Source organism: Mastigoproctus giganteus, chromosome 14, assembly GCF_048544385.1.
Source record: "Mastigoproctus giganteus isolate SK-2022 chromosome 14, ASM4854438v1, whole genome shotgun sequence".
NCBI lineage: Eukaryota > Metazoa > Arthropoda > Arachnida > Uropygi > Thelyphonidae > Mastigoproctus > Mastigoproctus giganteus.
Genome location: NC_143588.1, coordinates 8,856,678 through 8,882,976, shown reverse-complemented (window position 1 = coordinate 8,882,976; position 26,299 = coordinate 8,856,678). Strand labels below are relative to the sequence as shown.

The following is a 26,299-nucleotide window of genomic DNA, read 5'->3' as shown; positions in this document are numbered from 1 at the left end:
AGCAAAGTTTGTATAGCACTAGCTTGGGGGGGGGGGCACTTAAATTTATTCAATCCTCCACAATACTAGTGGGAGTTTTTTTCCAACAACTGATTGCTTTTTAGCTAAATAGAAATTTCTGCACATCTATTATACAATCATCCTTTCTCAATTTAAATTTATGTCCCCTTGTGTTTTATCTGAAAAATAATAGAGATGCCATCAGCATTTAGTTTACTTAACCCTTCTAAAGCTTTAGCTTTATAGAACTCAGGTAGATCACCACACTGATGCGTAATTTCTAGAGATTCCAGTTTATAAAAACTGTCTTTCTTGGTAAGAGTATTCTTTTGTACCAACTAATCCTGTTGTGCTTCCAATGTCCTTCTTAAAATAAGATTTCCAAACCTTATGCAGTATCTTAGATGTGGCCTAACCATTGCCTTATACAATAGGATAGTCACTTCTTTATCTTCACTATCAAAGTTCTGTATATCATTGACAGAACCCCCATGGGCTGTTATAGCAGACTTGTTTGCTCAGAGAATTTTGCACCAGACTGTACAATTACCCCTATATTTTTCATACTCCACTACCTTGAATTTGGTACCAACCAAATGGTATGTTAATTTCATTTGGTAAATTTTGTAAAATCTAGCACATATTACAAAAAATCAACATTTTTCAATCCAGCACTCATATCAATGATTGCATTTGTCTTTAAAAATCCACAGAAATGCATTCATGCATTTCCTATAAGATTCTTTTAGGACTGTCTCTTGTCCTTTAATTTTTTTTGTGGTCAGCAGGATTTAAGCTGCATGTCTTAATTCTCACAGCAGAACAAACTTGCCTTTGCAATGAGTTGCTCTGGTATTACACTACTTTCAAACAGGTGTCCTTTCCAAAAGGTTGTTGTTATTATTTGGTTTTTAGGAGCATTAGCAACTAAGGCCATATTGCTCTGGGGATATGCAGTGGTCATTCTCTGACCTTTCCACGTCCTCCGTATTTGGTGGTCACGGCTCGAACCCCGGTCTAATCAAGAGGCATGTGCTCCTTGCTCCTTACCTGGCTACGGAGGTGCCTTTCCAAAAGGTTAATCAGACATTTGTTTAAAGGATGACTGTTTCAAGACTGACTGGCCTCTCATGAAATAGCTGTTGTTATTTGTTGTTATTTGGTTTTTAGAAGCATTAGCAACTAAGGCCATATTGCTCCGGGAATATGCGGTGGTCATTCCTTGACCTTTCCACATCCTCCATATTTGGTTGTGACAGGCTCGAACCTTGCATCAGATAGCAGGTGGTTTATAGTGAAAATGCACAGACAAACTTCACTGGCAGCACAGTGGTTATAATCACCATCCTCTCCACATCAGGTGGAAAGTGCTCAAGTTCGAAATCCATCAATGATGCAAGAAACTTTTATGGACTTTTTTCACTCTGTGGCTGAGTTTGTCAGTCTCAGGTGAGAATGGCAAGGTTTCCACCCCACCTCACTAGGAACTCAGGTTTTTCATTGATCAAAACAGGCAAACTGAGCAGAAAACACACACACACATTTACAGAATTAATACATGTAGGTATATGAAGGAATTCTCAGGTTGCAATAATATGGCAGGTTTTTTTTTTATTTAACACAGACAAAATAGTTATAAAAAAGTAGTTTGATGTGAGTTGCCATATGGTATGTGAAATACAAGGGCAACTAGTTACAACTGAAAGTTTCTTATGTTGTGAGAATTAAGGCCATTGCATCATCCATTCAGATTAAACCCTGCTGCCTGCAAAAACAGATCAAAGGATAAGATGGTCATTATAAATGTATACAGATGTAAATAAGTTCAGTTGTTTGTGCTTAATAATTTATTGAAATATGCTCCTCTAAAACTGGTCACCACTAGGTATACCTCTCTAAAATCCAGAAAATTTAAAATCTGGCACTTCTCTATCCTAAGGGTGCTGGATTTTAAAGAGTTTACTGTGTGTGATGTGAAAATTATTCTTTGCATCCAGTTCTTGTAATGACTTCATAGTAGTTAATTAGATTGTTCAGGAATGATTTTCCATTAACAAATCCATGCTGTGATTGCTTCTTGCATTACATTAACTATAGTTTCCATTATTTTCTGGCAGAGAGTGGGTAATTACAGTGGGTAATTACAGACCTTATGGGTCTGTAATTACCCACTTTACCCTTTGATCTACCCTTGTGAATAGGATTTGCTAGTCACAAATCTCTAATTTACCACTGGAGATTGCATTTACCACTTTCATATTGCAAAGAGGAAAACAATTCTCAAGAATAGTTTCCTTCTTCACAATATGAAAAAGATAACTTTGACACTGTTGGAGATTAAAATCAAGGTGCTGTAATACAGCTGAAATGAAGTTTTCCAGATCAGTAGTGTAGCTGGTGGAACAGTGCATGGGGAGTTTGTCCATAATATGAATTTTGCTAATTAAGATAAGTAATTATCCAAAATTAGAAATCAGTGTTAAACTGTGCTAAACCATCTTGGATAATTTATATTTTGGAAGCTTTTGGAATCTTTATTTTTATATTTGGAATTTTTATATTTTGGAATCTTTAAAAGAAAATGTACGATCAATGAATATTATGCAATGACCATTTCTTCATATATTATGAAGAAATGGTCATTGCATAATATATGAAGAAATGGTCAGTTCACGGTTCTTCCAAAAAGATCTGCTGGGGATATAAACCATTGGGCCACAGGGATGACTGTGGTGGTCTCAGCCAGGTCACAGAGTATTCTTCATCTATATGTGTAATTGTGACCATATTTCTTCAGGTCAACATGCAGATCCTGAATGCACAAAAGCATCTGCTGTGGGAAGAATCAGTCAAAGATGAGACATAGTCCATCCAAAAATTTAACTATTATTAGGAGTTGCCTCTCTTCAATAAGCTATAGGAGCTTTGGAATGTTGACAGAGTTGGCCATGGCTATAGTCTGGAGCTGGGGTGGTAACTCAAGCCTGTGGAAAGACCATTTGAGAAGCCAGTACTCAGATGCAAACACTGGTTTGATGATGGAGGGGGAGGGAGGACTGCCCAATGCCTATATTTCTACAGCATTCAATAGTTGGGAGGAGGAGGTAGAACAATAATAGAAATTTGGGCCAAAGTAATACTTGCACTCACCTCAAGGATTCTTGTTTGTTGCTACAACAGCCAACATTAACAAGATGTTCTGAGGGTAGCAATGCTTCAAATGATCAGGATGAGAAAGATAGGGAAGCAAGCCTAAATAACTTCAAGGGTTGTGTCAGGGTAGTAAACTATAGAAGAATACTTAGTCTTCACTGTGTTTAAAGTAATGTCAGGAGTATTATCAATAAAATGGCTGAATTTGAACTCCTGGTTAGGACAACTAATGCTGACATACAGGGCTGACAGAAACATGGTGCCACCAGGAAATTGGGGATGAGGAGCGTTCCACTAAGGTATGTATGATGTATTTAGGAAAGATAGAAGGGGTTCGTGCTTCTTATCAAAAGCAGTCTGAACGTGCAAAGAGCTTTTACTGAGTCAGAAGTTACACTTGCCAAATCTGTGTGGTTTGAGTTAGTTGGAAGCAAAGATATAAATAGAGTGGGAGTAATCTACAGACCAGAGGATTGTGAAGAGTATAATGAGAGTCTCTACATGCAGATGAAATGGCGCACAAGAGTAAATGTCTTACTATGAGTGACTTCAATCTGCCCCTAATTGATTGGAATAAGGGGGAGGGGGAACTCACCTTGGGAAAAAGTTTTCTAAATAAACTAGATGATTATTATTTGTACCAGCATATCAGAGATAATACTAGGGGTTAAAATATTCTTGACCTCATTATTACTCACAAATTACTAACATTACTAATACTAAATTATATTACATCACAAAGCTTAAAATACAAGGACCAATGGCAGGTAGTGACCACACAGTCATCAGTTGGAAGATGAAGAAAGATGTTGCAGTAGTTAAAGGTAAAGGCATGGGTTTTAATTTCAGAAGAGGGGACCTTGACAGTTTAAGGTGCTATATGGCATCTATTAATTGGACAGATTGCAAATACATTTTAGTTATTCATCCATTTACTGAAATGGATGATTGCAGAACTAGAGCAATGAAAAGTAGTGCGGCTTACAACAGCTACAAGTTGATTTTTAATAGTACCACAGATAAGGTCAGAGATGCCAAGACTGTGTAAGAGAAAGCCTTGGCTAAGAAAACAGAGAATGAGGACAATAAATTTGTCATGTATGTGAATACAAGGAAGAAAAAAGTGAATCAGATCAGACCCCCTTGTGCACTGGATGTGAAAAAGTCTTAGACAACTCAATTGATGTTGCAGCTGAATTAAATAGGTACATTGCATCTGTCTATACTGAAGAAAAACCCTTTGTGCTGAGAAGAGGCTGTGCAAATGAGGCTGAGTCATATGAAATTAGTGATTTTGAAATTACAGATGAATGTTTATTAGAAAAACTTTCAAGCACAAAGGCAAGTAAGGCTTCTAAAGTTGATGGCATATACCCAGTAATTTTGAGGGAGGCCACCAGGGAGTGTAATGAACCACTGAAGTTAATTATGAGGATATCTTTGACTCGGGAGACATTCCTTTGGATTGGAGAAGTGCCAATGTGTTACCAATACATAAAGATAATTCTAAGAGTAAAGTCAGTAACTATAGACTGGTTAGTCTGACTTCAGTGGTAGCGAAAATCTTAGAAGCAACGATTAAAAGTGCAATCCAGGGACATTTAGATAGATATGGCAGTCTGAATAACACAACATGGTTTTGTTAAGGGAAAATCACGTTTAACTAACTTAGTAAGCTATTTTGACACACTTAATTGTCAGCTGGATGTAGAGAACAATTTTAACATAGTTTATTTGGATTTTAGCAAGGCATTTGACTCAGTCCCTCATGAGAGGTTACTGTATAAGCTGGAGCATGTTGGTATTACTGGAAAAATTCTGAGATGGATTGCTGGGTGGCAGCAGGGTAGAAAGCAAAGGGTTATGATTAATGTCTTCAGCCTAATGTAAAGTCAGAAGTGGAATCCCCCAAGGATCGGTTCTTTTGTTTCTGATTTTCATAAACAACACTGATGATGGGTGATTGTTGTTGTTTGTTTGTTTTTTGGTTTTAAGGAGCATTAGCAACTAAGGCCATATTGCTCCGGGATATGCGGTGGTCATTCCTCGACCTTTCCGCATACTCCGTATTTGGTGGTGACGGGCTCGAACCCCGGTCTAATCAAGAAGCATGTGCTACGCACTGCTGCTCCTTCCCACCTGGCTAAGGAGGCGCAATGATGGGTGATTGCAGATGTAAAGACTGGTAGAGTAGTTAATGATCAGAAAACTTTATCAAGCAGCACTCCTTCAGGATGACTGGAACAGGACACAAGGATGAACAGAAAAGTTGCAGCTATGTTTTAATGCAGAAAAATGCAATGCAGAGGTTGGGGAATAGCAATCTCAAAATAAATTATACACTTGGTGGGGTTGAGTTAAAAACAGTAGAGGAAGAAAGGGATCTGGGAGTTACAATATGGGCAGATAAAGTTTTCTGAGCAATGTAAACAGGCAGCCAGGAAAGCTCATAGTGTCCTCAATGATTTATTGAATATTATCCTATAGAGATATGAACACCATAGTCCAACTTTATAAGGCAATTGTAAGACCACATTTAGAATACTGGGTTTTCAAGTAAAAGAGACTTCATCTGAAAAAATACACTCAGCTTCTTGAAAGGGTGAAAAGATGAGCAACTCACATGGTGAGATTGGCAAAAGAGTGACCATGAGGAAAGACTCCGAATATGTGGACTACAGAGCTTGGCAACAAGGCCCTCAGAGGTTAACTGACTGAGGTTTATAAGACTCTGGGAAGGGTGTTAGTAAAATGAATGAAAGTGGAATTTTCACTGTTATAGAGAATTCCAGAACTCAGGGGCATAAATTCAAATTACAGGGAAGAGGTTTAGACTAGATTATAGGAAGTTTTCTTTTAGCCAGCGAGTCAGAGATTGCTGGAACAGTTGCCTTCACATGTAGTTGAGGCTGACAGTTTGTATATATTTTTTATTTTTTTTATGAAAACCCCAAACATGAGAGGTATTAGAACCTATAGTACTTACTACTATGCTTGGGCTTGAGGTTGAGAAGACGAGAGAAGATATTTGTTGACATTAGACTTGAACTTCTGTAGACTAATTTTCAGAAAAGACATATGAAGAAAGGTTTTTCCAGAAAATGGCAGTTAAATGATTAAACAAGGAAGATGAAAAGTTGGTTCTGTGAGTTTGAAGTTGAACAGTAACTGGATGTTGGCTGGTGGAGGCACGTGTTTGGGCTGTTTTGAAAGAGAGAGTGGGAATTATAGAAGCCAATCCAAAAGAACTGTGCCCATAGAAGTATCTGTAGAAAAGGCATGCAGCAGAAACAGTACATCTATGAGACAGCGAGTGGAGAGACTGTTAGAGATGAGTCATTAATTAATCTAACTGCCATCTTCTGAATGGAATCTAGAAGCTTGAGAGAGGTTTTGGGGGCACCGCTCCAGATGTGGGAACAATATTCCATGGTAGGACAAATTTGCAATTTGTACAGAGTGAACAGCTGTTTGGAAGAAAAGTAACACCAGGAGCGAAAGAGAAAACCAAGTTTTTTGGATGCAGAGGAAGCAACATTTGTAATGTGCTTGTGCCAAGAGAGATTAGAAGTCAGGATAATCTCCAAAAGAGATATATCATCTTGCCTAGAAATCAGAGTGTCACCAAAGATAAGCATGGGAGCAGAAGAATCCTTTTTGCGAGGTATAAGACAAGACTGAGTTTTAGAGGGATTAAAATCAACTAAGTTGTCTTTGCCCCATTGGATAATTATCTGGAGATGGGAATTTAAGGAATTGGTAGCAGATATTTGAGAAGTTGAAGCTGATGAAGCAGGGCAAGGTTTCTCAAACTGGAAAGTGGAATGCAATGTTCTATCATCGGCAAAACTATGGATAGCATTTCCAGTCAATGAAAGAAGGTCATTAATATACAAGAGAAAAAGAGTGGGGGAAAGAACTGAACATTGGAGGAAACCAGCATTAGTGGAGAAGTCAGAAGACAAAGAGTCATCTACCATCATCACCTTCAGTGAGCGATCAGAGAGAAAACTGGATAAACTATTATAAAAAACAGTTGGAAAATCATAGGATGGAAGCTGGTTAAGAAGATCTTTATGACAAACACGATTGAAAGCCTTTGAGATGTCAAGAGCAACTGCTTGTGTTTCACTGAACTTTTCCATTGAATTTGTCCATAAATGGGTAATATACCCATTAGCTTTGGCAAGAGACCAGAATGCTCGGCTACCATTAGGGCAAAAAACAAGTTTTCTACTCTTAGCTTGTTCAAAATCTAGTTTGTACTAATCAATAACTGCTTTACAATTGCGAGATTTGGTGTAAGCAGAAAATGAAACTGAAGAATTGGAAACAAGCCAATTACGATATGCAACATTCTTCTCCTGAACAGCCTTAGCACATTTATTGGAAAACCAAGATTTAGATAAAGGACAAGATTTTAAAGTGAAGTGTGGAATAAAGGATTCCATTCCAACAAGAATAATTTCACTGACACGATCTGAGCAAACACTGACATCAAAAGTTTTGAAACAGTAATCCAACTAAGGAAACGAAGAAAAGAAATCACGCAGGTCATTCCATTTTGTATCAATGTAATGCCAAACAACATGAGGTTGTGAATAGCCATGAGATAAAGGCTCCATTGGAGAAGAGACAATCACCAAGTTGTGATCTGAGGTGCCTAAAGGACCACTCACTTCAACCGTGTACTTAGAAGGGTTGTTTGTGAGAAAAGATCTAGTGTATTGGCTGTATAGTTAGGATTGTCCGGTATTCTGGTAGGTAAATGAACAATCTGTGCAAGGTCATTAGTAATTACAAAAGCCTCATCATCTCGACCAGCTGGGTCGGTGTGACTAGAAAACGGAAGCCAGCTGGAGTTGTAAACATTAAAATCACCAAGGAAAATTACCTCACTGTTGGGAAAGTTGGACTGGAGAAAGTCAAGTTGCAAAGAGAGAGGTCAAAGACCTCCAAGTGATTAGTGAAGTTGGGAGAACAGTAGAGACAACAGATGAATTTGACAGAATGAAGTAGAGAGATTTTAAGCCAGAGAAGATCAAAGAGAGGGGATTCCAAATTACCAAGTGTCTGACAGGGAATATCGGAACGGACATATGCACATGTACCACCTTTGAGGTGAAAAGAATCATACAGCAAATAATTTGGGCAATTAAGATGAGCAGTAGTTGAATCAACCGATAACTGAGATTCTGTCAGAAAAAGTACATGCCGTTTGGCAGACTGCAAGTGGAAATGGACATCTTTGAGATTAGAACTGAGACCACGTATATTTGTGAAATGAACTAGGAAATGTTTGGGAGGTTTAGATCTTTTTGTAGATAAGCCTACTCTGTATTAGTTTGACAAGTCATGGTGTATTCAATAGTAAGAAAAAGTGGGGGGGGGGGCAAACATGCTGTATGAGTAATGAAATTTTTGGATATAGCATACACATGGTAAGAATATACCCAGATGCTTGACATAACATGGGCCCCCACATACACACTGCTCGGACTCCCTCCAGTCACTATCTGGCAGAGTAGAGGTAGCAAGATTATACACAAGCTGATCCGGAAGCCTCCTAGATCGTTATCTATAGGTTTGGTCCGGTATATTAACTAGTGGCCGGCCTGCAAACACCGTTTTAGAGCTGTACCCTTGAAATGTAAGGAAGATTGGATCTCGCCATGATGTCCATCATAACCTCAAAAGTCATCAATCATACTGCATGATGGAAGAGACAGGAAGGGTTGACCGAAACTTAGCTCTGGAGACTAAACTTGGGTTCCACCACTTCAAGCCTCCAATAAGCAAAGTGGTGGTATTGCACTGGTTGATGAGAGTCATCTAATACCTAGTATTGCCTGGTAACACAGAGAGGCGGCATTCCTCCATGTGGTGTGGAGGAACCCCTGCTTACATTGGTTCACGCCTGATGGTCACCCACAGTGTGCTTGCACATGGGGGTTATACCCTGGATTACTAACAGTCCTACTGGTGTGAAGGTGCAAGCAGAGGATTTGGCTGTCAGAGACCGTCCAGACTTCGTCGAAATTGGGTTCGCAATTGGGTCACCCAAATATCAGTTCAATCAGTGTTTTAGACTCCCAGGCAGCAAGTACAGCTTGTCTGGCATATCTGAGAGTATGTCTGTGACAACCTCAAGGACCATAAATCCAAATTTAAATATCTCCAAATAAATGCAATCCAAATAATGAAATTCAAATAATGAAATTCAAATAAAATTAAATCCAAATAAATCCTCCGAATAAATCCAAAGTTCAACTTTTTGAATAAATTCAAGGGTCAACTGGATAGTTACCTATGCGAAGAGGAAAGCATATAATTTGTATTTTCTTATCTACTCATCCCTCCCCCATGGGCCAGTGCAGCAAAAGCCCATGGGCTTCCTTGTACTCTATGGTTATTATTATTACTATTACTATAATGGTTTCAATGTACCTGACCATGATAGAATATTTTCAATGTAACTGAATATGCTAGTGCTATATACACAGCCACCTAAGTCAGGCAATCTCTAGTGAGTAAAATGTAAACATGACGAGTAAAATGAAGTTCTCGATCAAATATGGCCCCTAAGTTGGTGTGGCTAGCAACTTGCATGAAAGCATACAAAGGAGGGCTAAGACTAGTTATTAGAAATATATTCTTAGAAAAAGAGACTCCACTTCTTCAAACTACAAATTCTGGAAACTAAGCAACTGCATGGGGATCTAGTTGAACTGTTTAAGGACATAAAAGGATTAAGAAAACTTAATGATTAGAGACCGTGTTCCCCTCCTTTTAGGATGACACAAACAAGGGTGCGCTAATGTTCAAATCATGGAAAGATAACTTCACATAATACACTCTGCAAGCTGTGTTTTTAGTTGAATTCTTATGCTGCCCCAAGGAAATCTTCCCACTCATTTGCTTCTCTTAAATTTTTTTAAAAACTAATTTGACTCAAAAAAGGCTGTACAACATAATGATATTAACACTGCATATACATAACTATAATTACTCCATAGAAACTCATCAGAAATATTAATTTCATATAAACCTTCAAAAATTGATGTTATGGCATTCTGACCAGTTAAGTTCAAGTTGCTCCCATGCAATTTTCTCAGTTTTCACTTAAGTGTATAATAGTTATTTCAGAAACATATCTTAAAAGAAAATTATCCAATGGATAATTTTCTTTTAAGGAATTATCCGATGAAATCACCTTATCCGGTGATTTTTATTTCTGCACTGTAACTATACAGTGCAGAAATAAAATCACCGAAGTATAATCAAAAACATCAGCAGCCAGTTGCAACATGATTGGAATCATGTTGCAACTGGCTGTGTTATTTGGAATCATATTCAAAGAATGCAAACTACACAGCACAAATAATACTGTTGAGTATGTATTTCTAATAACAGTAGTGTACATGGGTTGGTGAAAGCCTTGGTTGCATATGTAGTAAACAGCAGACTAAGTTTCTGACAAAATGCATTGATCTCTTATTGCACAATGAATCAATTAGACTCGTCTCAGTACTGAATCTGCACTTCGATTAAAAAAGAACTGCTCCCCAAAGAACGGTAAGCTGCCATTTATTTGAAATGCAATAAAATGGCTGTATTATCAATACAGCCAGTTCAGTGCATTACAAGTAAATAGCCATGCTTGATGGTGGGTAACTATGTAGAGTAATGAAAGATCTGACAACCAGTAATGAAAAACTTCTGCAAATTGCAACATCTGGAAATTAGGCACCTGTAAGGTGATCTGATTGAGATGAACAAGGCCTTGAATGGTCTGAGCTAGCTCAATGCTGTGATTCTTCCTGTTGCTCAGATTATGCACCTGTGGGGGCATAGATTCAAACTGAGGATAGCCAGTTGCAGAATAGATGTGCAGAAATTTGCCTTTAGCCAGCAGGTGGTTTATTGCTGGAACAAACTTCCATCTATCGTTGTGGAAGCTGATAGTTTAAATAAATTCAAGGAATGGATGGATGAAATGGGTATTTTTTATGTGAAAACATCTATATGGCACCCAACAATGCAATGTAATGAAAAGGCGAGACAAAAAAGGAATTGTTGACAAATACTTGTATTGTTGCAATTATACTTCCTGCAGTAGTAACTGCAGGACTGTGACTTAATACTATTCAACAAATGGCTACAATCAAATGGATAATTAAGCTATTGGCTTGGATATCGCTAACTTCTTCCAGGCCAAGGATGTTTTCGCATAAAATAAAACATCTTTCAAACGTACAAGGTACACATGCATGTTTTTTTTTGTTTTTTTTTTGACTGATGCTGTATACACAGGCTTTCTTGCATCATATGCCTTAGCTAATGCTAACTTCCAGAATATATGAGATGCTAAATTGTGTCAAGCTTTAAATCCATATACAGTTAGAGCAAAAACTTAGTTTGGCTCTTTACTGCACGGCTGAAGCTTTTGCAGCTCACATAATGTTTTATAGTTCTCGTGTGCCTGAAGCTTTTGCTCTAAATTTTCTTGGGTTTTAAACTTCTCGCAGAATTTAACATTTCTCATACTATGGAAATATCTCATCACTGGTTGTTAGATATTTCAATGATGCCTAATAACTGATATGGGTTCTCAGTCTACAGTTATAAGAAGCTTTCTTCACAATTGGGAAATCCGGTGATACACTTATTTTTATTCTTTCTCTAGTTTTATTTTGTGTAATAATGGTGTCCTTTTTCATTTCATGTAAGATATATATGATATGATGATTAAGGTACCTGTTTGATTAATACTAGGGAAAAATGTAAAGTTCTGCTGTCAGATATGGCATCCAGTGATAGTTTTGAGAGGTTCAATGAACACAGAAAGAAACAGTTAAAGTGGAACTAGTGCTGAACAACTATAGAAAACTTATAACTAATAGAGTGTTATATTCTAGAGATGCCTGATTTGGTAGAGAAAAAAAAAAAAAAATTTGGAGAGTGATAAAATTTAAGAAGAGAAGGGAGAAATTTCCTTCAGTTTGGCCAGGGAATGTGGTAACTGCTATTGAGGTATTTCGGAATTATTCATTAGTTATGAATTTTAAGGGATGGAGCCCAGAATGTTTGCAATCCGGTAGGAAAATGCAAAAGCAATACAATTTGCTCTGTGATCTCACAATCTGGACTGTTTTGAAAGAGAGAGTGGGAATTATAGAGGCCAATTCAGAACAGTGCCCATGGAAGTATCTGTAGAAACAGTACATAGTGAGAAAGCGAGTGGAGAGACACTGTTAGAGATGAATCATTAATTAACCTAACTGCCCTCTTCTGAATGGAATCAAGAAGCCTGAGAGAAGTTTTGGGGGCACCAATCCAGATGTGGGAACAATATTCCATGGCAGGGCGGATTTGCGATTTATATAGAGTGCGCAGCTGTTTTGAAGAAAAGTAACGAGGAGAGCGAAAGAGAAAACCAAGTTTTTTTAGATGCAGAGGAAGCAACATTAATAATGTGCTTGTGCCAAGAGAGATTAGAAGTCAGGGTAATCCCTAAAAGAGATATATAACCGACCGGGCTAGCCGGGTGGGTAAAGTACCTGCCTAGCAACCCAAAGGTCACGGGTTCGAATCCCGCTTTAGGCATGGATCAAAGTACTGCAAACACCTTGGGAGATGCATTATGGCCACAGAAGCCGATGCGCCAACAACTACATAAAAAAAAAAAAATATATCATTTTTGCCTAGAAATCGGAGTGTCACTAAAGAGTTTGGCGCACTATGGCCATAGTTGCCGATGCGCCCAATAAATCCCGAAACAAACAGTCACTAAAGATAAGCATGGGAGCAGAAGAATCCTTTTTGCGAGATATAAGACAAGACTGAGTTTTAGAAGGGTTGAAATCAACTAAGTTGCCTTTGCCCCACTGGAGAATTACCTGAAGATCAGCATTTAAGGAATTGGTAGCAGATTTTCGAGAAGTTGAAGTTAATTGAGCAGGACAAGGTTTTTCAAAATGGAAAGTGGAATGCAATCTGCTATCATCGGCAAAACTATGGATAGGATTTCCAGTCAATGGAAGAAGGTCATTAATATACAAGAGGAAAAGAGTGGGGGAAAGAACTGAACCTTGGGGGACACCAGCATTAGTGGAGAAGTTAGAAGACAGATAGCCATCTACCATCACCCTCAGTGAGCGATCAGAGAGAAAACTGGATAATCAATTACTAAAAACAGTTGGCAAACCATAAGATGGAAGCTTGTTTAGAAGACCTTTATGCCAAACACGATCAAAAGCCTTTGAGATGTCAAGAGCAACTACTTGTGTTTCACCGAACCTTTCCATTGAATTAGTCCATAAACGGGTAACATAAGCCAGAATATCACCAGTGGATCGACACTGACGGAATCCATACTGGCAATCGTTGATCAGACGGAAGGTTTCTAGGTAGTTTAAGAGTTGGCGGTTAATTGATTTCTCCATTACTTTAGAAAGAGTAGAAGTAAGTGCAATGGGACAATAATTGGATGGGAGGGATTTGTTACCCTTTTTAGGAACTGGCTGGATATGAGCAAATTTCCAAGCAGAAGGAAAAACACCTTTGGAATAAGAAAGTGAAAAAAGGCGGCAAAGAATAGGAGTAAGTTCAGGAGCACAGATTTTGAGAACAAGTGGAGAAATGCCATCAGGACCTGGAGCATTCTTAGCATCAAGATTCATCAAAATCCTACTGGTATCCTTTTGACGGAAGACCACAGGAGGCACTGAATGGAGCGTGTTGAGAATGGTGGGAGGTGTTTTACCAAGATCATTAATACATGAGCTGGAAGAAAAATGGGATGCTAGCAGGTCAGCTTTATCCTTGGCTGAAGTGACAACAGAACCATCTGGTTTGGACAGAGGTGGGAGCAGAGATGGGCAAAAGTTGCGGCCAATAGCTTTGGCAAGAGACCAGAATGCTTAGCTACCATTAGGGCAAGAAGCAAGTTTTCTACTCTTAGCCTGTTCAAACTCTAGTTTGGACTGATTAATAACTGCTTTACAATTGTTGCGAGCTTTGGTGTAGGCAGAAAATGAAACTGAAGAATTAGAAACAAGCCAATTACAATATGCAACATTCTTCTCTTGAACAGCCTTAGCACATTTATTGGAAAACCAAGGTTTAGATAAAGGACAAGATTTTAAAGTGGAGTGTGGGATAAAGGATTCCATTCCTGCAAGAATAATTTCACTGATACGATCTGAGCAAACGTTGACATCAGAAGTTTTGAAACAGTAATCCGACCAAGGAAAAGAAGAAAAGAAGTCTCGCAGGTCATCTCATTTTGCATTCTTGTAATGCCAAACAACATGACGTTGGGACTAGCCATGAGATAAAGGTTCCATTGGAGAAGAGACAATCACCAAGTTGTGATCTGAAGTGCCTAAAGGACCTCTCACTTCGACCGTATACTTAGAAGGGTTGTTTGTGAGAAAAAGATCAAGTGTATTGGTGTATGATTAGGATTGTCCAGTATTCTTGTAGGTAAATAAACAATCTGTGCTAGGTCATTAGTAATTGCAAAAGCCTCAGCATCTCAACCTGCTGGGTCGGTGTGACTAGAAAACGGGAGCCAGCTGGAGTTGTGAACATTAAAATCACCAAGGAAAATTACCTCGCTGTAAGGAAAGTTGGACTGGAGAAAGTCAAGTTGCAAAGAGAGGAAGTGAAAGAGCTCCAAGTGATTAGTGGAGTTGGGAGAATGGTAGAGACAACAGATGAATTGGACAAAATGAGGTAGAGAGATATTAAGCCAGAGAAGATCAAAGAGAGGAGATTCCAAATTGCCAAGTCTCTGACAATGAATATCAGAACGGATATATGCACAAGTACCACCTTTGAGGCGAAAGGAATGATACAGCCAATTATTTGGGCATCTGAGATGAGCAGTAGTTGAATCAACCGATAACTGAGATTCTGTCAGAAAAAGTACATGGGGTTTGGCAGACTGCAAGTGGAAATGGACATCATTGAGATTACAATTGAGACCACTTATATTTGTGAAATGAATTAGGAAGTGCTTGGGAGGTTTCGATCTTTTTGCAGATAAGCTTGCTCTATTAGTTTGACAATTCATGGTGTATTCAATAGTAAGAAAAAGTGGGTGGGGCATGCTGTATGAAATAATGAAATTTTTGGATAAGGCGTACACATGGTAAGAATATACTCAGATCCTTGACATAACATGGCCTCGACAATGCTCCCCGCATACACACTACTCGGACTCCCTCCAGTCACTATCTGGCAGAGTAGAGGTAGCAAAATTATACACTAGCTGTTCCGGAAGCCTCCTAGAGAGTTACCAATAGGTTCGGTTTGGTGTACTAACTAGCAGCCGGCCTGCGAACACCGTTTTAGAGCTGTACCTGAAATGTAAGGAATATTGGATCTCGCCACGACGTTCATCATAACCTCAAAAGTCATCAATCATACTGCACAATGGAAGAGATAGGGAAGAGTTATATATATATACAGGGTGTCTTAAAAATACACAGCATAACTTCAGGAATGAGTTCCTCATATGTAGACAATAAAAATATTTTATATCAACATAGTTCTGGAAATGCTTGGTTTCCGAGTTTTGAAGGTCTGTCTGTGACACTTAACTGTTCACATCACCTTATATTAATTGTTGAAAATGTCCACCTTCTGCCTGAATACAGGCCTCACATCGACGTTTCATGGACTCACAAAGAGGATGCCAAATTCCCGGCATGTTTCGTATTGTCTCACAACCTGCCACACTTTGATTGTGCAGAGTTTCCACATCAGCTACCAGAGTCGAATACACTAATTACTTTAAATGGATCCACAAGAAGAATGGCCCCACAATAAGCAAGCACAACATCCAAAATCTCCTCCTCTACTTCAGGAGTCGTAGATCTTGGTCATCCTCTGTGGGCAGCATAAGGTGTAAAGGTCCCATGTTCACAAAGGCGGCGATGGATACTTTCAAACGTTTTCCTGTCAGGACATCTTCTTTCTGGGAACCTTTCGTGGTACAAATGACGAGCTCCAGAGCATTGCCATCCGCCAAACTGTACATAAAGTGCATATCCGCTTGCTCCTGATTTGAGTACATGGTCGGAATGGAAAACCACCAGATTCTGTCGGTACCTTGTGATGGAGAAACTCACCTGTGGGAGATAAGACATTCCGGTTAATAACTTGGGAACTAAGCATTTCCAGAACTATGTTGATATAAAATATTTTTATTGTCTACATATGAGGAACTCATTCCTGAAGTTATGCCGTGTATTTTTGAGACACCCTGTATATATAAATATATATATATATTTTTTTTTTTTTAGGATCTTGAAATTCTTTCTCTTTTTATTTATTTTTTCTCATTCTTTTGCCTCGGCACCTTATGTTTGATGCTGCTCCATCTTTATGTATTTTTCTTTTTCTTTTAATTTAATTTTTTCTGATTTCAGATATATAACCATCTTATTATAGATCTTTATTTTTTTGTAGTGGGAGAATGGTTTGCCAGAGTTTGTTCAAACACAAACTGAATTTCTTGAAAAGGGGGAGGGATGATGAAACATATTCTAAAGGGGAAGCCTTCAGGGACTTAATCTTGGAGGCTACTAGGCTTTTCATGCCAACTAATGAATACTGTTCAAGGTTCAGGCCTAAATGGATGTCAGATAAATTAAATAGGTTCGTGTCTTGTGTTTCATAGTGAGCATGGATACCTGTAACGGCCATCAACTGTCATAGTCTACATGAGATAATGTCCAGCATATAGTATATATATATTTCTTTTAATTTAATTTTTTCTGATTTGATATATATATATATATATATATATATATTAACATAATGAAGTAGTTAAAATTAAAAATGGTACAAAATATAATACGAAAATTAAGAAAATAAAGAAAATAAATATAATTATTCACATATCATGTGGCTCTGCGCTGGAGTGCTAGTCTGTCTGTTCTATATTTTTATTTTTCGCTGCATAAGGATCACCGCTATTCAAACCCTCTGCATTGGCGGTTTGATTGGGGGGATCGGGTGGCATCTGATCCTTCGATCGGTTCGCCTTTGCGACGATTTGTCTAGCAATTGAAATGCAGCTGACCATTATTGGCCTTGTGGTCCTCTGTTGATATGGGACATAATGGTCAGTCTATTTTTGTTATTTTGGTTTTATTTTATTTTATTGTAGTTAGTTTAGTCTCTATTTGTGATATTTCACGAAATTCGGAACTGGCACTTTACGAGGTTTGGTGCCGCTAAATTCTTATGTAATTGGCTCTAAATTTTAAAATTGATTTATTATTTTGAATTGGATTTTATAAATTTATTTGGAGATTTTCTGCTACAGTTTTTAGTATTAACTTTTCTTCTCCCTCCCTGTTCATTAATTATTATGTTTAATTTATTATTTTTCGCTCAACAGTTTTGCCATTCCACTGGGATTAATTTTGATTAACTGATATTATATATATATAGAGAGAGAGAGAGAGACATGTACAAGATGTGATGGTGGCTAGAAAGAAAGAAAGAATAATTAGACTGATGAATGTTTGTGCATCAATTATTGCAAATGAATAAGAATCTTTTTTTCTTTAATAGCCCTAAGGTTTTTGGCAGGAAAATATGATTATCATGGTTCGGACTTCATCCAGGATACAGTCATTTACTCTGCAGCTTTACAAAACTTTTCGAACTTAATGACACCCATCTTATTATAGATCTTTATTTTTTTGTAGTAGGAGAATGATTTGCCAGGGATTGTTCATATACATACTGCATTTCTTGAAAAGGGGAGGGATGATGAAACATATTCTAAATGGGAAGCCTTCAGGGACTTCATCTTGGAGGCTACTAGGCTTTTCATACCAACTAAGAAATACTGTTCAAGGTTCAGGCCAAAATGGATGTCGGATAAATTAGAGGTTTGAGGCAGAGAAGAAAAATGCATGGGATGCATACAAATTATCAGGCGACACAGAACCCTATGGCAAATTATGAGAAATCTTTGGCAAAGGATGCAAAGAAAAACAGCAAAGAGTTCTTTACTTATGTAAACTCTAAAAGGAAAGGGATGAATCAGATTGGACCACTTAACGTAGATGGGCTGGCTATTATTTGGGCATGCTCAAGTAGCTGATAAACTGAATGAGTATTTTGAATCTACATTCACACATGAGGAGTTATTGAATGAAGGGAATGCCAGAATTTTATCACACTCTAACAGGTAGATAAGTGATTTTGTAATAACTGAAAGCAAAGTGGAGGAGAAAGTGTTGAAGTTAAACATAAAAAAGACACCTGGGACAGATGAAATCTATCCAGTTATAATGAAGGAGGCTGCAAGAGAAGTAAGCGAACCCTTAGCCATAATTATGAGAGTGCATCCTTAGAGACGGGAGGTCCCCATGTACTGGAGAGGTGCAAATGTATTCCCAATTCACAAAGAGGGTCCAGAGGGTGACAAATAATTACAGACCTGTTAGTTTAATTTCTGTTCTGGGGAAAATAATGGAGTCACTGGTTAAAGAGGTGATACAGGATCACCTAGACAAGACAGCAGTAATAGTTCAGACACACCATGGGTTTGTAAAGGGGAAGTCTTATCTGACAAATTTGATTGGATACTACTATGTGGTCACAAAGAAACTGGATGCAAAAAATAATTTTGATATCATATACTTGGAAAGCTTTTGATACTGTTGCACGTGGAAGACTGCTGTACACATTGCAGTTGTATAGCACTGAGGGCAAATTATTGTAATGGATAAAGGGATGGTTGAGTGGGAGATGGCAGACAGTGGTAATAAATGGACACTGCTCTACGTGGACTAATGTTATTAGTGGAATTGCCCAGGGTTCAATGCTGGGCCCATTGTTGTTTTGTGTATTTATCAATGATATCGATGAAGGTATATCAGGCTTAATGTCTAAGTTTGCAGATGATACAAAGGTTGGCAGGGTTGTTAATGACAGTAAAGACAGTATGCTACTGCAACAGGATCTAGAAAAGTTAGGCAAATGGGATGAGAAGTGGCAACTGAAGTTCAACATTGACAAATGCAAAGTACTCCATATGGGTAGCAGTAACCCAAGAGAAATGTACCAACTGTGTGGTACTACACTCAGGGAGGTGGAGAATGAAAAAGACCTGGGAGTAATTGTGTGGTCAGATATGAAGTTCTCTGAGCAGTGGAGACAGGCTGCCAGAGCAGGTCATGGAGCTTTGTCAATGATATATAAGAATTTTGCTAGTAGAGACAAGGAGGTGATTATCTCTTTGTATAAGGCAATGGTCAGGCCACACCTTGAATACTGTATACAAGTCTGGAGCCTCATTTTAGGAAGGATGTAGAGTTGCTAGAACGAGTACATAGAAGGGCAACAAGATTGGTGAGAGGAACAAAGGGATGCACTTACGAAGAAAGGCTTGTCTGCAAGTTGCAGCATCTGGAAACTAGGCACCTGCAAGGTGATCTGATCAAGGTGTATAAGGCCTTGAATGGTTTGAGCAGGTGCAATGCTGACGGGATACTTCTGCTTGCTCAGATTAAGAACCTGAGGGGGCATATATTCAAACTGAGGAAAGACAGTTGTAGAATAGTTGTACAGAAGTTTGCCTTTAGCCAGCGGGTAGTTGATTGCTGGATCAGACTTCCATCTGTTGTTGTGGAAGTTGATAGCTTCAACAAATTTAAGGCTGAACTAGACAAACATTTGGAGTGACCGGATGGGTGAAATAGGATAGCTTTTTTTTTTTTTTTTTTCCACTGACAAATACAGTGCAAACTTTGCATACATAAAATGTATGCAAAGCTTTAAATAGACATCTGGTGAGGCTTAGGAATGCTACACATAGGATTAAGTTTATCAGGCTTACAGTTAATATTTTTCTGGGGTAAAAAGACAGAGTAATTTGGGATTGCTATATGACCTGGGCTCTGGTTGAGGCCTGTGATATACCAGTAAGAAAACACAATCCTGACTGAAGAATTGAAGTGGACTGGCTGTAATTGGGGGATTTGCAACTACAGCCAATCCTGGGGATTTGCAACAATTTTGTTTTTCTAGTGGTGATGTGTAATAAACACCTCTGACCCCAATGGAGATTTCTACCTAGCCACTTGGACCAGTCCACCCCACCAACAAAGGAGCAAAAGCTGTAAAAAGTGAACTAAAAATATATACATCTGAATACAAATATCCACAAACAGCTCTTCTAGTGAGGATGGAGTAACCAATTATTTTTATTTCAAATTTCAGATAATAAAGGTACCTGATTTGTTCATCCATCATGCTTGATATTGTGTACGTAGTCTATATACCAGTGGAGTGTTGCATTCGAGGTGAGCAGATGCACTTCGTCAGGGCTCCTCAGTTAAGTGGATTGGATTACTGTTGATTAGTGCTTTTAAATATTTGATTTATTTAGATATTGTTGGATTATTTTGTTATAGGTTTTCCTGTAACAGTTTGATTTTAATAATAATACTATATAGATATAATTTTTTAAAGTTAATTTTCATTGATATTTAGCTAATTTTATAATGGTAGTTACGAGATCTGCCTTAAACACGTCACAGGGTATCGTGACTCACACGGAAACAGCCGATGCCGATTAACGGTGAGTCATGATTTAATCCATTGCGGAACCTGTGGAATGTTTTCCAAGGTCAACCTGGTGACTAATCATAGCTCACCTGGGGATTCTTTTCTTTGTGATCGATGTAAGGAGTGCACCGATCTTAAATTATAATTTGGTGCACTGATGGAACAATTTGTTCCATCAGTAAAAAAACGGGTGCTTTCCCTCGAGAATAATGCGTCTGGGAGCTCGTCAGGGACTCAAGACTCCAGCAATCTACCATGTGATGCACTCCCGATTCAGGCCTCAAAACAAAAAAACCAAGTGCAAACTACTCTGGTTAAAAAGGACATTGTTTTATTAGGAGACTCCATTGTCAGGGAAACGGGGAATATTTTTTGTAATAAGGATAGGTGGAGCAGAACCAGGGTATGTCTGCTGGGAGCAACTATTAATGATGTCACCAATAGATTGTCATTTTTAAGAGGGATAAAAAGAATATTATTATTCATGTGGGGACTAATGACATTAAACGTACATGATCTGACGATTTATTGGAAAAATACAGGACCATGCTGAGGAAATGCCACGAGCCAGACCACAATGTCTATGTGTCTGCAATTCTGCCCAGACACGATAGGAGGGATTATATGTTAAAAGCCTTGTGGATTAACTCAAGACTTGAAGGACTCTGCAAGGCTTTAGGGGGGGAAATTTCTATCAGCATGGCCCACACTTGTAGGTAGAAGGAATTTGTTTAATAGAGATGGGATACACTTAAACAAAGGTGGTGCAAAAGTTTTTGGCAGTATTAGCATTAGCATTAGCATTAGCATTAGTAGAGGCATATGATGCAAGAAAGCAAGCTTATTCAGCATCAGCCAGATAAAAAAAAAAAAAAAAAAAACACACCACTCCCATTTCACCCCTCCGTTCATTCGAAATACCTGTCCAGTTGAGCTTTAAATTTGTTTAGGCTATCAACTTCAACAACAAGTGATGGAAGTCGGTTCCACCAACCAACCACCCGCTGGCCAAAGGCAAATTTCCGCACATCTATCCGACATCCGTCCTTCCTCAATTTGAATTTATGCCCTCTGAGGTGATTATTCTGAGCAAGATGAAGAATCCCATTGGCATTGAGCATGCTCAAACCATTCAAAGCCTTATACACCTCTATCAGATCACCTCGCCGGTGCCTAGTCTCCAGACTCTGTAATTTGCAAAACTTAAGCCTTTCTTCGTAAGAGCAACCCTTTGTTCCATTCACTAATCTTGTTGCCCTTCTCTGTACCCATTCCAGCAGCTCTACATCCTTCTTGAAATGAGGCCTCCAGACCTGTATACAGTACTCAAGATGTGGCCTAACCATTGCCTTATACAAGGGAATAATCACCTCCTTATCCCTGCTAGAAAAATTCCTGTATATCATTGACAAGACACCATGAGCTACTCTTGCAGCTCGTCTGCACTGCTCAGAGAACTTCATATCTGCCTGCACAATTACCCCCAGGTCCTTTTCATTCTCCACCACTGTCAGTGTAGTACCGCAGAGTTGATACGTTGTTCTGGGGTTACTGTTTCCCATATGTAGTACTTTACATTTGTCAATGTTAAACTTCATTTGCCACCTCTCAGCCCATCTGTTCAACCTTTCCAGATCCTGTTGCAGCAGCATAGCGTCAGTAGTGTCCTTAACAACCCTGCCAACCTTTGTATCATCTGCAAACTTGGACATTAAACTTGATATCCCATCATCAATATCATTCATAAACACCGAAAACAACAACGGACCCAACACTGAACCCTGAGGAACTCCACTAATAACATTAGTCCACGTTGAGCAGTGTCCATTGATTACCACTCTCTGTCTTCAGGCGCCTCCGTAGCCAGGTGGGAAGGAGCAGCAGTGCGTAGCACACGCTTCTTGATTAGACCGGGGTTCGAGCCCGTCACCACCAAATATGGAGAATGCGGAAAGGTCATGGAATGACCACCGTATATCCCGGAGCAATATGGCCTTAGTTGCTAATGCTCCTAAAAACCAAATAACAAAACAAACAAAACAAACATCTCTGTCTTCTGCCACTCAACCATCCCCTTATCCATAGCAGCAATTTGCCTCCAATGCCACACTGCTCCAATTTGTGCAGCAGTCTTCCATGTGCAACAGTATCAAAAGCCTTTCTAAGATCCAAATATATAATATCAAAGTTATTCCCTGCATCCAGTTCTTTTGTGACTACATCATTGAGGATACCTTAAAGGTTCAGGGAAACTGCTAGTTAGGGGGATGGGGAGATGTGGGTAATACTGACACGTGTGTATCTGATAATATTGGTCGAAGTAACTCTTGCACATACCTCAAGAATTTTTATCTGTTACCCCAACTGGACATATTATCTAGATGTTCTGGGGGCAGAAACGTTTCAAGTGAGCGGGTAGCTAATGCCAGGGAAGAGAGCCTAAATAACTTCAATGGTTGTGTTAGGGTTGTAAAATATACAAGAACAGTAGGTCTTAATTGTTTATATAGTAATGTTAGAAGTGTAGTCAATAAAATGAGCGAATCCGAACTGGTGGTTAAAACAAGTAACGCGGACATAATAGGGCTTATGGAGAAGTGGTCCCACCCAGAAATTGGGAATGATGAGTTTCAGTACGGCTTGTATAATGATTTAGGAAGGATAGGGTAGATAGAAGGGGTGGTGGGGTAATGCTTCTTATCAGAAGCAGCCTGAGTGCGACGATAGCTTTCCCGGATTCAGACGTTTCACATGCTAGTATAGAATCTGTATGGTGTGAGATAGTTGGAAACAAAGGTATAATGCGAGTAGGAGTAATCTACAGACCAGGTGATTGTGAAGATTATGACGAAAGCCTATACATGCAAATAGAATGGGCAAGTAAGCGTCAATGTCTTATTATGGGTGATTTCAATTTGCCTTTAATTGATTGGAGTAAATGGGAAGGAAACTCGACATGGGGAACAAAATTTTTAAATCAACTAGATGACTGTTATTTGTATCAACATGTCAGGGAAAGTACTAGAGAAAAGAATATCTTAGACCTCATCATCAGATGACAACAGGGCTGACAGTAGAGGAACCAGTAGCAGAAAGTGATCACGGAGTTCTACGGTGGATGATGATGAGAGAGGTAGCAGCAGTAAAAGGCAAAGGAATGGGTTTTAATTTCAGAAAAGGAAATTCAGAAAAAGAAAATTGGCCACTATTAACTGGGTAGATATCGCACAGAGAATGAATACATTTGAACTGTGGTATGCTTTTAAAACATTAATCACAGATGCCTTGAATGCGTATTTACCATTAAAAAATACTCCAAGAGGAGGGTTCCAAGTTGGATGAATAGTGAAGTTGCCACATTACTTGAGCAGAAAAAGGTGGCATGGAAAGGTTACAGAGCAATAAAAAAGTACTGAAGCCTATAACAGCTACAAGATGATCTGTAATAGAGCCACAGAAAAGGTTCGACAGGCAAAGGCAGTTTATGAGAAATCACTAGCAAACACAGCAAAGAAGGGGGATAAGGAATTCTTCACATATATAAATGCCAAGAAGAGCAGGACAAAGGAGATTGGACCTTTACATAAGGGAAAGGGGATAGTATTAAATACACCAGCTGCCGTTGCAGATGAACTCAACAGTTATTTTGCATCGATATTTACAAATGAAAAACCTTTTGTGGCAATGGAAAATTGTGGGAGCAAAATTGAAAAATATGTAATAAATGATATTGAAATTTTGCAAGATTATTTAATGAAAAAGCTTTCGAGCCTACAGGCCAGTAAGGCTCCTGGAGTTGATGGAATATCCCCTATAAGCTTAAGGGAGGCAGCAAGTGAGTGCATTGAACCATTGAGGCTAATTATGTGAGCATCACTAAACTCTGGGGAGATTCCTTTGGATTGGAAAAGTGCCAATGTATCTCCCTACATAAAGGTGGCTCTAAGAGTGAAGTGGGAAATTATCGACTGTCAGTCTGACTTCAGTGGTAGGGAAATCATGGAGGCAATGATCAACGGTGGATTCAGGATCATTTGGATCGAATTTAAATTCTCAAGGATACTCAGCATGGTTTTGTAAAGGGAAAATCATGTTTAACAAATCTGGTTCGCTATTTTGAAAGGGTCACTCACGAGCTGGATTTAGAGAATAATTTCGACATGGTTTATTTAGATTTCAGCAAAGCTTTTGACTCGGTCCCACATGAGCGGTTGCTTTATAAGCTAGAACAGTTTGGAATCACCGGGAAAATCCTTAGATGGATAGCAGGATAAGGGTAGGAGGCAGAGGGTTGTGATAAATGGCTATTCCTCAGATTGGGTTGTTGTTGTAAGAAGTGGGGTCCCCAAGGATCAGTATTAGGACCACTATTGTTTTTAATTTTCATAAACAACATCGATGAAGGGATAGAGGGCATGATGTCTAAATTTTAAATTTGAAGATGATGTTACAATTGGTAGCGTAGTTAATGATCACCGTCAAGCTGAGCTTCTTTAGACAGACTTAGATAGACTTCAGGAATGGTCAGAAAAATGGAAGCTATGCTTTAATCCAACAAAGTGTAAGGTATTACACCTGGGAAACAGTAATCACCAAAATAACTTATTCACTTGGTAGAGTTCAACTAAACCCAGTACTGGAGAAAAGGGACTTGGGTGTTACGATACGGTCAGACATGAAATTCCCTGAGCATTGTAAACAGGTTGCAAGGAAGGCCCATGGTGTCCTATCGATGATCTATCGAACTTTTGCAAGTAGTAGTAGTAGTAGTAGTAGTAGTAGTAGTAGTGGCATGTGATGCAAGAAAGCAAGTGTATGAGCTTATGCAGCATCAGCCAAAGAAAAAAAAAAAAAAATCACACCATTGCCTCCAAATGCCTGTCCAGTTCCTCCTTAAATTTATTCAACCTATCAAATTCCACAACGACAGATGGAAGTTTGTTCCAGCAATTAACCACCCGCTGGCTAAAGGCAAATTTCTGCACATCTATTCTACATCTGTCTTTTCTTAATTTGAATTTATGCCCCCTTAGGTTCGTAATCTGAACAAGTGGAAGAATCCCATTAGAATTCAGCGTGCTCAACCCATTCAAGGCCTTATATACCTCAATCAGATCACTGCGCAGGTGCCTAGTCTCCAGCCACTGCAATTTGCAGAACTTAAGCCTCTCTTGGTAAGAGGCTTAAGTTCTGCAAGTTCTTAAGTTCTTGTTGCCCTTCTCTGTACACGCTAAAATAAATCTACATCCTTCCTAAAATGAGGCCTCCAGACCTGTACGCAGTACTCAAGGCTTGGCCTGACCATTGCGTTATACAGAGAGATAATCACCTCCATTTCCCTGCTAGCAAAATTCCTATATATCATTGACAAAACCATATGACCTGCCCTGGCACCCTGTCTGCATTGCTCAGAAAACTTCATATCTTACTGCACAATTACTCCCAGATCTTTTCCATTTTCTACCACCTTAAGTGTAGTACCATACAGTTGGTACGCTTCTCTGGGGTTACTTCTACCCATATGCAGTACTTTGCATTTGTCAAG

At 38.8% G+C, this 26,299-nt stretch overlaps 1 protein-coding gene across 1 annotated transcript in view; it reads right to left on the bottom strand.

The window, feature by feature from the left end:
- The window catches only part of LOC150074971 (uncharacterized), a 286,394-nt gene that overhangs the window by 25,796 nt on the left and 234,299 nt on the right, over positions 1-26,299 (bottom strand). The window lies entirely within an intron of this gene.